Source organism: Cavia porcellus, unplaced genomic scaffold (assembly GCF_034190915.1).
Source record: "Cavia porcellus strain 051 isolate PalLab524CR breed Dunkin Hartley unplaced genomic scaffold, mCavPor4.1 scaffold_4, whole genome shotgun sequence".
NCBI lineage: Eukaryota > Metazoa > Chordata > Mammalia > Rodentia > Caviidae > Cavia > Cavia porcellus.
This window is the reverse complement of record NW_026947487.1, coordinates 94,640,682-94,648,875: the sequence shown is the minus strand read 5'-3', so window position 1 is coordinate 94,648,875 and position 8,194 is coordinate 94,640,682. Positions and strand designations below refer to the sequence as shown.

Here is an 8,194-nt window from a genome sequence, read left to right as displayed (position 1 = left end):
CTTTCTTTCTTTCTTTCTTTCTTCCTTCCTTCCTTCCTTCCTTCCTTTCTTTCTTTCTTTCTTTCTTTCTTTCTTTCTTTCTTCCTTCCTTCCTTCCTTCCTTCCTTTCTTCCTTCCTTCTTTCCTTCCTTCCTTCCCTCCTTCCCTTCTTCCTTCCACTTTTCCTTCCTTTTTCCTCTATGTAAAGGCATTTGTAGAAAATTCAGCACAAATCTTTATGTCTATTGCTGAGGCCTACATGGGAGAAAATGATAATTGTTTTGTTTTGTTTTGACCACATTATTATTGGTGACACTTCTTGTCTATATGCACAGAAAAAGGAAGTGAGTATTTTTGTGACAGTTATTTTCTCTGTCCTTCAGCTCTTGCCTATTACAGATCTACCATATGCCAACTATTGATTAGTTACTGAAAAATAAATCATTAGCAAGGGAAAATAAAAACAGAAGTTAATAATGGAACACCCTAATGAGTACCATAACAAAGAGCTCCAAGCTGACACCTAGAACTTTTGAAGTCTAAGGCAAAAGTACACTTGGATGCTCATGTATTTGATTTCTAATTTGCCTTTGGCCAGATGTAAAATACCGTCCATCACTGCAGAAAGTTCTATTGACAGTGTTGAAGTAGAAAAATTTTCAGCAGCTTATTTTGACAAGAATGTTTCTAATATATTTCCATTCAACTAAATTATCTTACTATTTATATGATTTTATTTGTTCATAACAAGTTGTAACACTGAAGAGAATTGAGAAAAGTGGAGAAAAAATCATGTTATGATGTAGGAGAAATCATTAATTTTATGTGTCAGCAAAACAGGGCAATGTTGCCCAGATGTCCAGTAAAACTCTAGATATTGTTACGAGGGCATTTTTAAGGATATGATTAAATTAACACTTGTAATTAGTTATGACAGTATTCTACCCCATAAAAACAATGTTTTCCTATGAAGAAGGTTCTCTTCAATGCTGCAATCAAAAGATACTGGCAGAGTTTCCAGCTTATGCTGTGAATTGTGACTTACAGTACAGCATTCACTTTTATCTGAATGGTCATTGTGCTAGACTGTCCCAAGAATTTCATACTTGCCATCTGCACTACAATCAAATGAGCCAGTTTCTTAAAATTTCTCTTTCTATAGAGAGAGATGGATAGATGATAGATGTACAGATAGATAAGTAGGAATCTGTATGTACAGCAGACTGCACTTATCAGTTATTTCACTTTCTATGGTTTCTATTTCTATGGTTTCAGTTACTCACCACACAGTCAACCATGTAGATTTTCTTTCTTTCCTTTTTTTTTGTCTTTTTCCTTTTTATCAGTACCTGGGATCGAACTCATGACTGACTGGTTGCAAGGCAGGCGCTTATGCTGCTGAGCTAAATCCCCAGTCCCAACCATGTAGATTTTCATACATCCTGGAGTTTTGGACATCTCATACATAGCTCTATTTCTATATCTGTAGCTATAGCTGCAATTTTTACATATAAATATATAAAAAGAGAAACAGTAGATTGATAGTAAATATATTTTATTATAACTACATATATATTACAATTTCTTTTAACACATTTTCCCAACTTCTTTTTTTTCATATATAACCTTTTTATTTAGTCTTCATTAAACAACTCAGAGGTTTTTATTGGAATAAAGACTATAACATTTAATAGTTATCACAGAGCCCTTCAGTAAAAGGTTTGGGATAAAGAAACATCAATTTCCAAAGTAAGCTATCCAGCTCTGTGAAATAGCACATATTTTCAAGAATTATCACCCATGAAAAGGAGAATTATCTTTCCTAGTATAGATAAAACACAGAAAACATGAGAAATTTAACTATATAAACACCACAAAAAAAGAGTAAAACTAATAGGAAAAGCACAGGCATGGGAAAGAAATGCTGGGGAAAAAATGAATTACGGTTTTAAAATGTAAAGTCTTACCAAGAGAAAATAACTCCTTTTCTAAGACTAAACTCTCTTCTTATAATAAATATTTTTTCCTCTGTAACTTAGATTTTTCTCCTCCAGAGGAATATCACCTTGGGTATTTGGGAGTTTACACTTCTGTTAATTGCTACTTAGACTCTAATACAAATATTTGTGTCCATATCATCAAGGCTTAAAAATAAATCGGATAGTGGATCTTGAAAAAAAAAATGGGTTATTGGTGTCACAATCCCTAATGTCATATTTTTTAATAACTGTAAGTGTATCTCGTGGGTGGGTACTGCTAAACAGTTTAATATTTGTAAGACATGGAATGATCAATAAGTCAATATCAGAGTATTGAATTTATGGTAGTATATCTACCTACCTGGCTCTCAAAATTCTGCTAAAATGTAGTAACACAGATATGAAAATTAAAAAGGAGTGGTAAATATCAAGATTATTTTTAAACTTCTAATACTATTTGACCAAATGGGTGCCATATATATGAATGCTAATTATCAGGAAATTGGGGCTTAACTGAATGAAACTGTCTATTAATGAAAAGCCTAGTGCCATGTGTAACTCATTCAGTTCAAAAGTTCCCTTGACAGTGATTTTTGCCAAGAATCTGAGAGAATTCTGAGAGTCAGATTTAGTACTTAAAGAGTTCTAAGAACAGAAAATTATCAAGAGATTGTTAGATTTCTTCAGAAGAAATTTAAGCAAACCTGGATTATTCCACAGCTATTCCAACAAAATCCTTATAAAAACGATCAGGCCAGAATTATTGCTGGTCCATAAAAAGTGAGATAAATGAAGTAACATCAAATCAGATAGATTTTCTCATTTTTAAAGTAGATTAGCTCTTAAAAAACAACTTTAGAATCATCAATTTACTCATCCTGTCAGGTCTACCGTTTCAATATGATTCCATAAGAACCATAACAATGCTTAATATAATAAAGCAGTCTATTGCCTCTAAAATAGGATTTTACATTTTAAGTGGTTTACCAAAAATATTTAACTGGGAGGTCAATTTCCTTGTTATATAACCAAATAGTCTTAAATTTTAAAATGTAATTAATACATTACAGATATTTCAATATTGCCACATACTTTGTAAACTTATTTGACATAATGTAATCCTTTGCAGAGTTGTTTTTGCACATTTACATTGACTTGAAATGAATAGACTAACTCCTCCCCCGTACCATCAATTAAAGATAAAAACAGAAAAAAAGTGAAAAAAATGAGAAATGTTGAGGCTGGGGATTTAGCTCAGCGGCATAAGCTCCTGCCTTGCTAGCAGGCAGTCGTGAGTTCGATCCCTGGTACCGATAAAATCGAAAAAGACCAAAAAAAAAAAAAAAAAAATGAGAAATGTTATGAGTTCTCTAAGAGGGAAACTGATCCATAAAGTCTGGAGATGCAGCAGTCAGCTTTCTGCACTCACATTCTATATCACAAAAGTAACTTTATGAGGCTGTGGCCAAATACTTTCCAAAACCTTTCCAGAAGTTCCAGTGGATTTCTGGATTTGTTCTTTTAAAATCAGGGTACTCGGTCTTTGCTCTGAAGGCAGCATGGCAATCTGATCTGCAACCCATTGGAGAACCTGCATGATCCAAGCTGCTTTTTCTTGATCTTGTGGAGTTACCTGGCACTGCCCAGGACTAAAACTGCTAGGCTGGCCTCCACCTTGCTTGCTTACCCCCTGCATGCCCACACCCTACGTGGTCATGCCCTGCACTCCCCTCCCTGCATGCCTACCTCCTGCATGCCACCTCCAAGATTCCCCTTGCATCCATACCTCTTGCTTCCATCCCTCAGATTTACACAGTATAGGTTTCCATTTTTGTTCTCTTCACTACTCAAGTTTCTAAAACCTCATTTTCCATGATTTGTGTGTCCATCCCTCGAGACTCTCCACCTCCTCTATCATCCATACATAGACCCCTTTGATGTATCATGGGTTCTGTGGGCTCTCCCATTAGCAACTGACATCCACTATTGGCCCTTGTCTCATATCATGTGAAGAAGGACCATGGTTTTCATGACCAGAGGTATGGTATATGGGAGGATCCTGAGGGGGTGGGCCCAGATAACCTCTGGGTTCTACTTCTCCAGTAACCGAAAACAAAGTTCCTCTACATGGTTCATTTGGAGCATCTGCTAACAGTCCCTGAGGAGGTAGGCCAACAGCAGTCATGGGTCCATGAGACATAGGAGCTCTAGGATCTGTCATTTGCACTTGTCCCTGTTCTAAACGGACTGAGCCAACTCCTGGCATTCCAAAGTGTGGCTGTGCTACCACTCCAGCAGTTAAGGAACCAGCACCAGGTCCAGGTCCAGGCTGGTAATGGCCCCAGAGCTGGAATTACACTCTGGATAGGAGTCTGCATCAGAAGAGGAATGTCTTTCACAGGTCTTCTTGCCAAATGTTGACGCTGAGGGGCTGAAGGATTCTGTCGGTGCCACATAACATTGGGTCCTGGCAAAGCCCAAGGCCTGGGCCAGAAACAGAAACAGGGCCAGAAATGGAACCTGGCCCAGAGACAGAGACAGATTAAGACTTTCTGGGATCAGTGGGGTGACACCTATCTTGCAATGCAGAATTTTTAGGGCAATCTCAGGATCCATGATTCTCCTGAACACTTGTGCCTGCAATGGAACATAAGCCAGTTGCAGGTTTTGAAGTAACGTGTTTCAAGCTTCCTGGTGACTTCCTGGTGACTATTTTGTATACAGAGCTTCATCAGCTTCATCAGCTCAAACTTCAGCTCTGGAGGAAGACTGGCTGCTGCCCTGGTAATCAATTCAGGGGTGTCTTCTGCATCAATGGGATCCTCATAAGGAGAGTCAATAATGGGCGCTGCAGGCCCTGCGCTCTTTAACTCCTCCTTATTCTTTTCACTGGCTTCATTATCACCAGAAGCGCTCTCCCACTAAACTCATGCCCATTGAGGTTCCACATGGCACTAAACACGGTCTGCTGGTCTTGGTACTCACAGAAGCCATAGCCCTTGGGATTTCCCATCCCTCTATCATATACGAGCTGGAAACCAACAACAGGAGTAACATCCAAGAAAATGTCCTTTACTTGCTCCTCAGTTACCTCGTAGGGAGTACGGGATGTTTCCCATGACACAGTGACTGATCCATTGCTGGGTCTCTCACTGACAAACTCAACATGATTCTAGTTTTCCACACAGACAATGGCAGGTTCTTTCAAGAGTTCTCTCCCAAATTATTAAAATATTCACACTTCCACATCTCACACACACACACACACACACACACACACACACACACACACACACAATCTGGGTTTCTCTTCTCCTCTGCATATCACTATTTTTAAATAGTTTTCTCCAAGAAGCATTCTAAGGATATTAGATTGTAGTAGACATCTTTTATTGTTTGTCCAGCATGCTCTCAAAGTTCATTATCTTGAGAATAGAGTATGATTATCCTAGATTTTAGGAGCAACAATTTATTTTGGTGTCTTTCTCAAGACCAGAAATACTAGAATAAGGTAGAATAAGCTAGAATTTTCTCAGCAAATTCATGGTAAGAAAATAAGAATGAAAATAGATAAATTAACAAAATTTCAAGAAAAAAATGCAAGACACAAAATAAAGTTAAAATATCACCAATGAAACCGACACTTTCCAGAATTTCAGTGAGCCGAATTTGTGTAAAGAAATTAATCAAAAGGCATAAGAGCACCTGTGAGATGGGAAAATGGTAATGTGACAGATCAAAACCTTTACTATGATCAATGCCTAATGCCTTTTGTGCCCAAGGTAAGTGTGGTCACTATTCTATACACTTTAAATAAGTCCTTTCATTGTATTTTAACCTCATAAAATATATATCATGTTTATCCCAACTTAATGATTTTTTCAAACAGATAACAAACATGAAATACAGACACTAGACACTCACACAGTTATTGGAAGACAGAGTCAGGCAGGATCTAGATCAGACTAGGGCAAATGACTGTGCCTACAGTGACCTTATACTATTTCTTATGGACTACTTGAAAAATATATTATCTTTTAAGAGGGAAAAGCCTTACATTCTCTTTGTCTCTAATCATATCATGTGAACTCTTTATGTGTGTGTGTGTTGCTAGCTTTTAAATTGCCAACAACTTCTTTCCCAATCAATTTTCCACAAGCAAACTTCTCTTTAACTTCTTAATTGTGACCACCTATTATGGTACTATATACATGAGCTTACGCAAGCATAAGACATTGTTCTCAGGTGACTTGAAGGGGTAAATGACTGTTCACCAGGAAAACCTTGATCAGTGTGAAATGGACTGAAAGTGAATATTTAGCATGAAAACATGCAGAATGACCCTGAAAGATTTTTAAAAGTAATCAAGAGAATAACATCTGTGCCCTCCAATTCATAATAGGTCTGGGTTCACCTTTTAGAAAAAGAAAGAAAATTCTGAATTCATAATTTATTTTTGCAGAACATAAAGCTCTTCATAAAAATTTTTGAACATGACTTAAATCTAAATGAAACAAAGCAATGACATGTTTAAAGTTTCTTTGTCATTAATAGAAATTTTAACATTACATGATCTGTGGAAGAGATGAAGTATAGTTATCAAAATATTGTACTTGGAAATGATATGTCTATAGGTGAAAATATATTCATTAGCATTTGGATACATTAAATTTAATGTTGAATTTTAATCCATTTCTTTATTCTCATTTATTGTAACTGCATATGTATTTTCTGGATTAAATAAATACATTCAGTCAAATCATAGGAGAATAGAAATAAACTCAACTATACTACTTCAATATAGCAAAATTGTACTACAGTTTAGAATAAAGAAAACAACAGCAAAATCCACAAAATACCGATATTAAAATTTAGTCAATTTGAGTGTTGCTCGTAAGCATGACTGTAATCTCAGCACTTGAGGCAGGGGTATATCCATGAGTTCGAGTCCAGCATGGGCTACACAGTAATAGTGAGCTCAAAACCAGACAGTAGTACAGAGCCAGACCATGTCTCAAAAAAAAAAAAAAAAAAAAAAAAAAAAAAAAAAAAAAATGAAAGCAAATCTAACTTATAGTATTTGCAATAAATCAGACAACAGACTAAAACTTTTAATAGGTAAATAATTGCTTACATCCACAGAATAAAACTCTAATGCATTATCAACTATAGATAAATATATGAGTAGAAAATAACCATCTAAACATAAGAATGAAAACATGTCATTAAAAATCCAAATCAATTTTGTATTCAAACTTATTAAAAGTTAGTTCCCGTATTTACTTGTCAAACTACTTGTGTAAATAAATATTGATTATCCAAGTTTGTCTGGCTCCATTGCAAATCATAACTCATCATTCATTGCTGGGAGGAGTAGAGAGTTGAAGGTTTTAACAAAGATCAATATAATAATATGTCAGAAGCTACAAGTTGTCATAACTACTAAGTTATTAGATGATATTCTATGTATATATTCTGAAGGAGTATATTACAGGTATTGACTAAATATCCATTAAATATTTTAATAATAGTCATAATTGTCAAACAGTGTAATTATGCAGACTTCAGAGAACATTCATAAAGTATTTTTTCCAGATCTGTTAATGAGCTATCCTTGATTACCTGAATGTGACCTAGATTAGAGTTGAAAAATAAATCAATGAAAGCTGGTTTCTACAGGGTCAACTGTCAAAATATTCCTGTAACACTCGCTTTCATAGATAGATATTATAACAAATAAAAACTTCTAAATCAGACTAAGTATTCCCCAGAGACAAAAAGTGCTTAGTTCAAAAGGAAGAACTATTAAAAGTAGATCTATCCTATACCTATAGTATTCAAGATCCACCTAAATCCAGATAATTTCACCTAAAACATAAGCATGCACATCGAGACAAAGTTAACCAAAGTGAGTTATATTATATCATAAAATAAGTGATTAATATTCTGCATATTATTAATCACAAATCCCTGATGAAAAGTGCCCCAAGTGGGAGAGTAACCCATCCTAGGAAAGGATGGATTCGTGCTGCCTTTTTTTTCACAAAAATCCTGCAAAAGCACTAGATCAGTGAAAAACTCAGGGATGGTGGGAGACACGCTAGTTCACAGTGTTCAGCGAAAGCAAGAGAATAGTTTCTAGTCAATAAATAATGTTTTTGGACAGTATTGAAAAGAGAAAATTACCTTAAACATTAAAATCTTTAGTAGATCAGTACACTTCTTTTTTAAGACCT

General features: G+C 35.5%; 1 pseudogene; it reads right to left on the bottom strand.

Annotated features, from left to right (window-relative positions):
• Positions 1 to 3,924: 3,924 nt before the first annotated feature.
• On the bottom strand, positions 3,925 to 5,126 carry LOC100730470 (cleavage stimulation factor subunit 2 tau variant-like; annotated as a pseudogene).
• Between the last annotated feature and the right edge of the window lie 3,068 nt (positions 5,127 to 8,194).